The following is a 12723-nucleotide window of genomic DNA, read 5'->3' on the forward strand; positions in this document are numbered from 1 at the left end:
ATATCAGAGGTTGTGTTTAACACATTAGCATTTTAGAGAATTGGGCATTTATCTTCTTACTCATTGTTACTTACAGGATGCTGCCTGAAACAGTAACACAGACCTGCTAAAATGCTAATTGAGATGATGGACATGTAAACCCCCTAAATTGCACATCATCAGCAGTGGGATGCTGGTATAGTAGAGAATCTTTAATTATTTAAAGGTCCCCTATTGTACTGTTTTTATATATATATATTATATTATATATATTAATATATTATAGGTCTGAGATATATACAGAACATGTCTCTGAAGTGTTTGGCTCCAAATACCAAACAGATAATTGTAGCATTACCCATAACCCCCTCTGTTTCAGCCCTGTTTCAAAAGTGCTGATTCTCTGTCTGTTACTTTAGATGAAAATAAGGAGCCCCTCCTGGATCAGGACAAAAAGTGAGCAAATCGTTGTTCCTGAAACTTTCAGAATCTCTTTACACCGAGGGGACACATGCTTATGGATACAAGACAAGAACAAGTGGATTTTGCATAATAGGTGACCTTGAAAATGAAAACAAATCCCAAATAGTCTCTAATAGGCACTTCTATAACACATACAGTGTCATACATTCTTGAAGCTATATGTTTTTTGCCACACCCCTGGTATCAATGATGAATAAGTCTGGTTGTACTGTTTTGAGATAGCTTTATGAATACTGGTCATCTTTTGTTCAACATAGCAGACTCTGTGTAGGAAAAATATCCGGAGCACCAAGGACACTGTCTTCGACGTGATTAACCTTTATGAAGACGTGCTATAACGCAGCTGTGAGGCTTTTTGTTGTCGCTGTTAAAACTGAAGATGCTACCATATTTTGTATTACTGTTTGATGTTTTTTGTAGCACAAAACTACATAAAGAGGACTCCAAGAGGGCAAAATATTTCTGTTTAACAATGCAAAGTGCATTATACCGTCTGTTAGCTCTGTATACAAATTATGTTTAATATTACACTTATGTGAAACTATAAAATATGGTTCTGATCATCATTTAACGTCTGACCTCTTTCTCTTGTCATTCTTGGTGTATAAATGAAAACTTTTTCTCTCCAACCGTAATGGTACGTATTGTTACCTCTGTGCATCTGATCGCAGGGAGATATTCCTTTCATTCGTTTACCTTTTACAGACCACATGAATGTCAAATTAAAAACCTGTTGAAAATCCAAATCTAGGAAGAAAAAACAAACAATGTTGATGTTGTTGTTATTAATATTATTGCTATCAAAAGAGAAAAACAGTATCGCATTAGTGTTTTTTGCTGTGCGGAGACTGTCTGGTATGTATCTATGTATTACTTGTGGACCACATTTTGCTCGCTGCCTGAGTTATGAAATGAAACAGTTCTTAAGGCTTAAAAATGAATTACATTTTTGCTTTTGTTGCTTAAAAGGCCCCACTTTTAAACTTCCCTTCACCTTCAACTATAAATCCACACACAATTGAGCTGTGATCAAAAACGTGAAGTAGTTTTTTTACACTTCTTATCTCACGCTGGGGTTGGGACTAGGTCAGAGTATCGGGTAAATGTTTAAAATATGAAGAACATAGTCAGTGTCAAATGAACTGATGCTGTCTAGTCAAAATTCGCTGATAGTGGGATTTCAAAAAGGATTGGGGATTTGTTGGGGTCAGGTGACAGAGCTGTTTGTATCACATGACTCTGGCTGAAGCAAGTCGCAGACTGAACTACCATGCTAGCTGGCTTGTTGTCGATGCATAGAGACTTTTTGCTGAAGCTTTTAAATTGTATATTTTTCTCTGCATATGAAATGAAAATAAAATAAATGATGGCCATGTAGCGTATGACTCGTTGATCTATTATCCTGACTGTTTGTCGTATGGACTCTTGGTGTAAGTAACACACTTCATTTTATTGTTACATTATTATTCTTGCATGTATTACCATTGTCCTTATGTTTAGGTACAGGTACAATATGTCTGTATTCAATCATCGGGACACAAATGATCATATCTTTACAAATACGCTTTTACTATTAAATTGTTTGGTTATTCCATCAAGTATTCTTAGTTTTACTTTGAGTATACCTTGTAGGCAAGTTTGGCTTAGTGGTTTCTTTGTGTTGTTTGACAATTCCTTTGTAATTAATTGTCAAGACAATGAGCTGTCACACACATGTCCAAGGACAAAGAATGAACAGCTCACTGGAGGAGGAAGTGCACAAGTTTATGTGGGAGATGCAAATCAATCAAACCTGTTGCCAGTTATTGTCAGCATCTATTATATCAAAACAAAGACAAAGGTTTGACTCATTTTCCAAAAGGTATAGCTTAGACCCTGCTGTATGTAACTAAGATTGATCGTTGATGTGTATCTACGATGGAGAATCGTTTGCTGACAGTGCACCAACACACAACAACAACAACAACTGTTTTTCACTCTGAAATAGTGCTGATCCAACATTGTTGTTTTGACACATAACTCATATTTGATCTATTCATTGTTCATCAATTTAAAATGAATTTGTATCTGTGTCATCTTCAAACCTTCCCATTTTTTAACAATATGTTGGAGACATAACAAAAGTGCTGCAGTAGCTCAGTGAGCATTTGGATCCACATGAATATTTTAAAGCTGCCTACAGCCATACAGTAATGCGTGTTTGTGAAGGGAAATCAGAAGATGTATTTATCTTGTTGATCCCTGCAGGCCCCACATTTACCATTGGAAAATGTCTAGCAACAAAATAAAGAAACTTGATTGATCTTAGCTTTTGTTTTTTAATAATGGAAGTTATGGAGAGAAGCTGTAGAAATGCATTTATAGAGATTGGTTTTAATGCAATCACTGTACATCCTGACATGTTTACAGATTACCAATTTGCTCTACACTTTAGGGCTTGGGTGTAGTAATAGATAAACTAAACAGATAATCCAAAAACATTAAATGATCCTCCATATCTTTAAACTTGAGGGGTAAAGGGTAAATTGGTACGCAGATTTAACTTAAGCCTACCTTAATATAGCCAAAGACAGGTAGTGCACATCCTGCTGAGCAATACTGCGGGCAATCATGTTACAGGCTTTCATGTAATAAGTGCCATTTACCGTTCCCTGACCTAGCCTTTAAAGTATTGCCTCCTAGCAGGCAACATAATTACACCCATAAAATAGCATCACGCCTAAGGACAAACACAGGGAGCAAATGTCCCTTCATTTCTTTCGTTCCATAATCATTAAACGGGAGGTGAGTGGATTGATGAATACAATTAAGACACTAGTACATGGCTCGCAAACCAACCGGACACAACTTCTCAAATGAAGTCAACACATCAAGAGACAATATTATGTTTGGTCGACAAGGGGAAAGGGTTTCACAACGATGACCATGGCGACCGTTAGGAGTCGGGAAGCAGCAGGAGAATGGGAAAAGTAATCAACTGAGAGTTTTTCATAAACAACCATTTGACCTTTGAAAATAGTTTTTCAGCGTTCTCGGTAACAGGTTCGAAATGTCTGTAGAAGTATAAAGGTTAAGGCAATTTCCCCAAGTCGCCCTTTCAGCGCTGAAGGTCATCTGTTTCCAGTCAGATCCGTCCTGTGTTTGCTGCTCGGCGGCTATTGTAGTCGGCTTCTTGTGAAATGTGTGTAATTTAAGTTGGAGCACAGCAAGATATGTTAGTGAGCAGATAAACATAAGATTAGTAGAAAATAGTTGTGGTCCTAATTGTGATCATGACCCTTATTCTTTTACATAGCTGTAGCTGCAGATATTTTTACACATCCATACACTTACATGAGTGATTACTGACTTCCACTTATGTTTCTTTGTGGATACTTTGTGGATAATTGCCTATTTACTACTTTTCTGATTACCCAATCATGTCACAGGAAGAGTCAGCCCCTTCTGTTAACACTTGAAACGATTAGGCTGGTGTTACTGATCAGTATATTTTCCATAAGGTGAACAAAGCCACTTATCTTTGTACATCCTGGTTGCCCAGGCATCCCTTTTATAATATCTGCCAAGATGATCTTACTTATCTGTTGGTTAGTGTTGGAGATCCGCTGATGAGTGCACTACTTTTTGTTCAAAATGTGATTGTGGTTAACACCTCCACAAAATGACTCACAGCAGCTATGTTTTCATGCTTCATCTCTTTTGTCCTACTGTTCTCCGTGATCTCTGTACCTCGTAATCTTTCATTTATATCCATACATTCTGACTGCTGTCGTGATGAAAAATAAACACGCACTAACTTTCTGAAGTGTCCAGTGAGTACAAGGGCCTTCTCACTTCACAAGGAAAAGTCCTTGCACGTCTATTCTTCTGCTTCTCCCTTTAATCTTACTCATCTCCTATTCTGTCTCTTCTTTTCCATTTTCATTATATAGCATCCCTGCTCTATCTATGTTAACCTTTCACACACATACACACTCCTCTGTCACAGCTGTCACACTTACCATGTATACTTCATTTTCCTTTTATTGCTTTTACCTTCTTCTTCTCCCTCCTCTAAGAGCTTTTACATATTATTTTTTACTCTTTAATTAAATGAAAAACCCTTTCCTCGGCTCTCTCTAACCCTCTACTACCTCTCACCTTTCCCTTTATACCTGCACCTGTGCATTCAGCAGACACATTCATCCAAATGACTTTGCGCTTGTACTTTATGAAAATGTTAACCCTAATAAAAACAGACTATATATCCTCATATACTCTATAGCTTGCAATTTAAAGTGTGCGTTTAATCCTATCATCTTGCTCACTCGTCCAGCACATTTGAGGACATTTGCATTTTCTTGACACACTCTCCGGATAATTTTTTTTTGACTAAGTGCTTTATAATTAATGCTTTTATTCATAAGCTGAAGTGCTTTAATGCTGAATAATAAAGTGAACAAGGAGTAGTTGGTTGAGTTGTCACTTTCTCTGTTCTCATTTCTACCATTATACGAAAAATCTGCATATAATGCACATCTTCTAAACAAAAGTCAACCCACATCTGGTGTTCATTCAAGGCGCCAGGATTAAATGACTGAGTGGGGAATGTAAACCTGCAGTTCACACCAATATATCATTTGGATACGCCTTGGCCATGTAAAAACAAGCCCTTAGACATTTACAAGTCATCATTAACCCATCCATACACAGCAAGGGGCCTTTTTTCAAGGGAGCTCACATTCACACTCAATCATTGACCATGTCATCGGGAAAAACATGAGCTAGTATCTTGCCCGAGGATACATTGACATGTTGACACAACTTGACACGTCTGGTGGCGTGGACTTTGAAAGCAAGGCCATGGCTACCCGGGGAGAACGAACCTATCCTATTGTTTTTCATTATGGAAGTGTACGATCCAGTGATTGGCGGTAAATGGAAAAATAGATTCTGCAAAGAAGGACCGCTTCAATGGGATGTTTAAGTTTAGAGCAGATCGAAAGGCTGTGGTCTTTGGCCCAGTTCGTACAGTGGTAATACCCTACCCAGTCTGATTTAGTCATATCTCGGTCTGCATGAATGTAGCACCTCAGTCATGAATAAGAAATGCACTGTTATATAACTGTGTTGCTAATTCAAAGAACTTGGAGCTATTGTGAATGTTCTCGGTACTCGGTACTGTGCTGGAACATTCTGATAAATACAAGATCTTAAGAGGAAAATAAAACTTGAACTCTTTTCAAAAGCTAAAAAGACAGCAGAGTCTGTTTTAGATATTGTAACTACGCAAGGAATAAAACTTGAAGTGGTTACCTGTTACAAATACCTTGGTATCTGGCTTGATGATTGTCTCACTTTTAAACTTCATGTCAATAACCTGCTTAAAAAGCTGAGGGTTAGGTTAGGTTTCTTCTACAGGAACAAGTCCTGTTTCTCGCTTGAGGCCAGGAAAAGGCTAGTCACTGTGACCTTTTTACCTGTGCTGGACTATGGTGATTTGATCTATATGAATGCACCTGCCAATTGCCTGGTCAAGTTAGATGCTGCGTATCACAGCGCGCTAAGATTTGTGACAAACTGTAAAGCATTAACGCATCACTGTACCCTGTATGCAAGGGCTGGTTTGCCTTCGCTAACTGTACGGAGGCTCAGTCACTGGTACATTTTTATATACAAAGCCATGTTAGGGAAACTTCCATCTTATATCTGCTCCCTGATCTCACGGCGAATTGTAAGTGGCTACTGCCTGAGATCGCATGCTGTAGTTTTATTAAATGTGCCAACTGCTAGGACTGTCTTAGGGAAGATGGCTTTTAGATGCGCAGCTCCTCTGTCTTGGAATAGTCTGTAATTTAAATGGAAACTGAACAATCTGGTGCCACTAAATGTTTTTAAAGCTCGGTTGGATGCTACTCAATCGGAAGCTGTTGGTACCTGTTTATGTGGATAGTTATTGTAAATTGTAATCCCTGTAATGATGCTGTAAGATGTCCTTTTTGTTGTTCTGTTTATGTTTTTATGTTTCATGTGGAACCTACTTGAGCAGGTCTCCCTTGAAAAAGAGCTCAATGATCTCAATGGGATACACCTGGGTAAATAAAGGTTTGAAATGAAATGAAATGAAAACGCCATCCTGAGTGGAGAACAACAGGAAATATCATATAGTATGATAGTGTAAGAGGCATTTAATATTTCATTAGTCTTTGGTTCTATTTATTTCATTAGTCTTTGGTTCTATTGATTAAACTCATTTCAATCCATTTGTTACAGTTTTCAGTCTCATTTGTAAGACATCCAGCAATCTATACATCAACCTACAATAAACTTAAACATAGTGACGTTGGCATGTTTGAAAGGAAAAAAGAACTGAAAAAGCTTCCACAATGCTGTGTGCTTAAGGGACTTTCAAGTCAAGCTATTTTATTTATTTATTTATTTATTTAATTTAATGGCCTGATGTTACAAATCACGTATTCAACTACGGGGGCCCACGTCTGCTCGAGAAATACAGAAGTGCTTGTGACCCGTTTCCGATCACAACCCTTGACCTCAGAAATGTTCACCTTTAGAAACATTACAGATACTTCATCGTAATGAACAGATAGCCGGACTGTTCACAGGCAGCAGCAACTAATCTTTGTCCACCTCTGCGATCTATTACATTGTGGCTGTGGTCCTCTTTCAACCACAGCCACAGGACGCTTACCCCGTGGGCAGCAGATCTTTTCACAGCTACAAGGAACAGTTTGCCATTGTGTCTTTAATAAAGGTCATGCTTGCTCCACTCTATCTGTTATTTCTCTTGAGCCACAGAGGCTAATACTTTTTATTTCTCTGTCCTTGTGCATGTTGGCCTCCACGGAGCAAACAAAGATCGTCCATTTACCTCCGCCAACGTTACATGTCATGCTCCGCTTGAGAATGATAACAGTGATGCCAAGTTGTCGCCACGAGACAATTATCGCAATACAATTACACTGAAATCATTTCCAGGCAGCGTGGGAAGGGTGGTGGGGGAAGGTCTCTCATTCATGCAACCCCTGCACACACATGTACAAACATAATCATCATCATCATCATCATCACCATCATCATCATCATCATCATCATCATCATCACCATCACACAGAGACAAAACATATATATATAAACAGATATGAGCATGGATGCAAAAAGGTAATTTTGTAGTAACACATTATTACATCCTCGTATTTGTCTCAATTTGGTAACTATGCAATTAGCAGATCTATAAATAGAAGCAGACATGACCAATGACCAATGATGATTGGCAGGAGGGAAAAGAGATGTAATGATGGAAGGAAAAATGGAGCGAGGCGAATAGAAAGACAGATGAAGACAGACAGTTTGCCAGTATATGTGACCTGGGGGGACAGAGCCTTCTCCGTCGTTGCCCACTCCCTCTGGAACTCACTCCCACAACCCATCAGAGACTGCACTGACCTCACCACCTTCAAAACACTTACAAAAACTCACCTCTTCAATCTGGCTTTTAATGTGTGATTGTTTTGTATTATTTGACTTTAACTTTAACTATATATTTATTTGTTGTTCTTTTATTTTATTTTCTCTTCACTATATCTGTAAAGCGTCTTTGAGCACCTGTAAAAGCGCTAACAAATTAAATATATTATTATTATTACTATACAGTCTATGCTTGACTCGCTTTGCCAAAGCTAGTGTCATACTTTGTCTGTGTGATTGCATGATATATTTTATTAATTCAATATAATTTTTCGAAAGGAAATAAGATGTTCTTCTAATACCATGCTAACACAGTAGCTTCGAACTGCAGAGCAAGTACAAAATAAAGAGCCGCCGTTGTTGCATCAAGTAAAGTGGAGGTGAGAAATGTATGTTTTATGTTTACATTTATTTAAAAAAATTTAATATTTCAAAGTAAAACCAATAACATACTTATAGCGCAGACTTCTACCAAGGAATATGATGCGTTCATGTTCTCCTCAATTGGTCCAATTTCCTCAGTCGGGGTGTGTTCTTTATATATGATCATGAATGCACTATGAATGATGTATTGTACAGTATATTGAGGGGGAGTTTAACGGAAAAAAAAGCTGTTGCAGATTTGGAAACAAAATCATCGAAGAGCCTTTTCTGACAAATCTTTTGTAAATCAACTTCCTATGAGTGATTAAGTTCCTCGACAGGTCTTTTTAAAAAACAGTATTGAGAATAATGCTCGCATATAATGCTAACAACCATCTTGGCATGCTGGTTCTAGCAACCAAACCTGGCCATATTACTTACAATGTCTCATTGTAATGAGGCTGTAACTAATAAGAGCGTTCTTTGTTAAGCGTTACTCGGCTACTGAGGGGAAGTGAGTGGCAGATACACTAGTTAAGCAGAAAGAGAGATGGATGTCGGGTGCAGAGGTCTTTCTAACAGCCTCTGAGACCTCTGTCTGCCCTGAAGCAGCAACATCACCTAATGATGACCCTGGGATTGTTCTCTCCTCAGTGAGAGCTGCAGAGGACAAAAATGCCCACTGACCTTTCTGAAAAAGCCATTTATATTACCTGGTGATTATATATTGTGTGTGTGTGTGTGTGTGTGTGTGTGTGTGTGTGTGTGTGTGTGTGTGTGTGGTGTGTGTGTGTGTGTGTGTGTGTGTGTGTGTGTGTGTGTGTGTGTGTGTGTGTGTGTGTGTGTGTGTGTGTGTGTGTGTGTGTGTGTGTGTGTGTGTGTGTGTGTGTGTGTGTGTGTGTGTGTGTGTGTGTGTGTGTGTGTGTGTGCGTGTGTGCGTGTGTGTGTGTGAATCTAACAGTGCAATTGCTCTGCCTCCCACTTGGTTTTCTTCCAGTTAGCTGGTGCAGTTCTTTTTTTTCTTGGCTCCAAAATCTCCTTTATATGTTTGGTAGGAGGGTGAATTTGTGGGTCTGAAGGCCATACTTACAATCATTAACTTTAAGTGGTCTCGTGCTCCCTATATGGGAGAACTGCATCCATGTAGTACCTGTACATTCAAGAAGTGTACTATTAATAACAGACCCAGTCACCAAAATCAATCCCTGCTAAAAGTGGCTAACAGGTCCTAAAAATATAAATAGAGCCAAGTTTAGTAAACCGTAATGTATTCAACCCAACAGGCTAACATCCTGCCTGCATGTTTTCATCTGTATAGGGGGAGTTTTAATGAAATGACCAGAACAATGGATCAAAATCAATACCTATTTCTGTCTTTTGGCCACTTTTAATAAACTGGCAAGTGTGTGAGGGGGGAGAAAAAATACACAGGATTTGTTTTCTTTTGGTTTGATTTGCATTTCTGTCATCTTTTATGTATACATGCATTTTCAACTCTCTGATGTGGTTTCAGGCTGTGCAACATTATCCACCTCTTCTAATGCTTATCACGTTTCTCCACTCTCTGTGACTGCTGGCTTTTCCCCCCGACTTCATAGCTGGAAGAGAGAAACATTGTGTCGAAAGGAACCATTTTAGTTGGTTCTGTGGAGGAATTCCAGAAATTTCAACCGGGAAGGAGACACTCGGGTAAACCTAGGACATAGGAGTTTCGGCTGCCTTTAGAAACCTTGCTAGGACCAAAGTTCAGGCCGAGTTAAGCAATATTAAACGATTGAGGATGAATCTCTGCACACCTCACAACCTTTTATCCTCACACAAACCCAGTAAACATCCCTTCAGTCTTTGCACAGGGTATTTTTCCATTGGGAGAGTTTCATATGCGTCCCCTTTCTCAAAGTACAAAAAAAGTCTTTAAGAATTCTGCTTATGTTGGTTCGAGCAACATCGAGTTGGACAAATTAACATTTTGCCAAAGTAGGATTCAGACTGAAAGTGTAAAGCTGTCCGGTTCCACTATTATAATTAAATAAAGCATAAAGGTGAATATTCCTGCCTTGTTGAACCATACAGATAATATTGATTCTAAATGATCTTATTTGACCCTGTTATGTCATGTTAATAGTTAATAGTAGAAGTGTAGTTAAAAGCTGTTCTCTGTTTTTTAATCACTGGCTGCTGGGAGTAAAGTCCCTCTTTTTATTTGTAAGTATTGCATTAGCGCACACAGCCCTTCTATCTCCAGCAGCATCTGTTTGCTTACATTTTTTAAAAACATTAATAAAAGCATGGCCTTTTTATAGGAATAACAAGCAAAACAAGCAATTTGGCTTTTAGAGGCACTTCATTAAACACAAGTCCCAGCCAGAAATGAATGTGTGTTTTCCATTTTCCATAATTTATTAGTTGTTATTGTGTTTCCAGGAGTGGGTTATGGGTGAGCCGGAAAGATATGGTCTGATCCAGCAATAAATAGAAGGCATCACCATTTATTAAAATCAGTACTCTTTCTAAAACACTGGATCGTACTCTTCCATAAAAAACAATAGGATATGTTTGTTCTACCCGGGTAGCCATGGCCTTGCTTTCAACGTCCACGCCTCCAGGTTAGTAGGAATAGCTTTTGAGTTTACAAATAAGCCTGATTTAATCAATACATATTCCAATTTACTATTCATTTGTTTGCTGAACAGTCTAACCGGAGCCACATAAGATATTATGTGATCGTTATCCAGGTTGAGAAGATAAGATAAGATAAGATGGTACTTTATTGATCCCAATTTGGGAAATTGTTTTTGTTACAGCAGCATAAAAGACAAGGCATTTTACAATAAAACAAAACTACAAAATAAACAAGAAGAATAGAAAGAAAAAGAAAAGAAAATAGAAAATATACATGTTGAAATAGAAAATATATATATATATTCAAAATATATGACATGGAATATGGAATATTGAACAGATTATGTATGAGTAAAATGTACAACGTGGTTGTATTCCAAGAGAAACTGGATCAGAGAGTTCTCTTCCAGCCAGAGGTGATTTATTGTACAGAGTTATTGCAGTGGGCAGGAATGTGTTCCTGTATCGGTCCTTGAGACAGCGGAGCTGCAGCAGTCTGTTGGAGAAGGAGCTCCGTTGACTGTCCAGCTGCAGGTGGAGAGGATGGGTGGGGTTATCCATGATGGACAACAGCCTGTTCAGTGTCCTCCTCTCCACCACAGCTTCAAAGGGGTCCAGCTTGATGCCGATGACAGACCCAGCTTTCCTGATCAGTTTATTGATCCTGCTGGTGTCACCGGCTCTGAAGCTGCCCCCCCAGCAGACCGCAGCAAAGAAGAGTGCACTGGCCACAACAGACTGGTAGAAGATCTCCAACATCTTGCTGCACACGTGGAAGGATCTCAGCTTCCTCATAAAATAGAGTCTGCTCATCCCCTTCTTGTACACAGCGTCAGTGTTGATCCTCCAGTTCAGCCCATTGTCTAAGTGCACTCCCAGGTACTCGTAGTCCTCCACAACAGCCACATCCTCTCCTAGAATGCACAGGGGCTGAGGAGACGTCCTCTTCCTCCTGAAATCAATGACCATCTCTCTGGTCTTGGCCACATTCAGAAGCAGATGATTTCCTCCAGTCCACTCTAAAAAATCACCCACCAGCACTCTGTACTCCTCCTCCCGTCCATCCCTTATACACCCTACCACAGCAGAGTCTTCCGAAAACGTCTGCAGGTGGCATGACTCTGAGCTGTATTGAAAGTCAGAGGTGTATAAGGTGAACAGGAAAGGAGACAGCACAGTCCCCTGTGGGGCTCCAATACTACCAACCACCACATCAGACAGCACACTGCCCAGCTGGACGTACTGTGGTCTGTCCGTGAGGTAGTTGGTAATCCAGGAGATGGTGGACGAGTTTACCCTCATAGCCTGCAGCTTGTCACTTGTCAGAGAACATTAACTGTTTAAGTTTATCAAAAGCCACAGTACTCCCCATGACATGTGTAGAAAGTTGATTGCTAGTGTTATAGAGATATTGTCAATGCAGATTACAATATATATGAATATACAGTCATATTGATCGATTCAAAGTGTGCAATATAAAGAAAGAAACAATCTGGAGGTTGAGTAAGATGAGGTCATTTATACAGTGGAGTTTAATAGATATATGATGCCGCAAAACTAGGAGACGAAGCACTTGGTTTAAACAACAAATACAGAAATTAAAAACCACATACATTATGGATGTTTCTCTTTTTGTGAAGGGAAAAACCTTGGATTTATGAAACATGTCCACAAACCCAAAATAAAAAGAAGCTTTCAAGCATTTTGGAGATAAAGACAACGAGACATTATTCCCATTACTGTTTTTCTATTAGGTTGTACCATTCCAGACTCCTGGAACCTAACTGTGCAGAATCTAGCATTAACTTAATA

The sequence above is a fragment of the Gymnodraco acuticeps genome, unplaced genomic scaffold (genome assembly GCF_902827175.1).
Source record: "Gymnodraco acuticeps unplaced genomic scaffold, fGymAcu1.1, whole genome shotgun sequence".
Lineage (NCBI taxonomy): Eukaryota > Metazoa > Chordata > Actinopteri > Perciformes > Bathydraconidae > Gymnodraco > Gymnodraco acuticeps.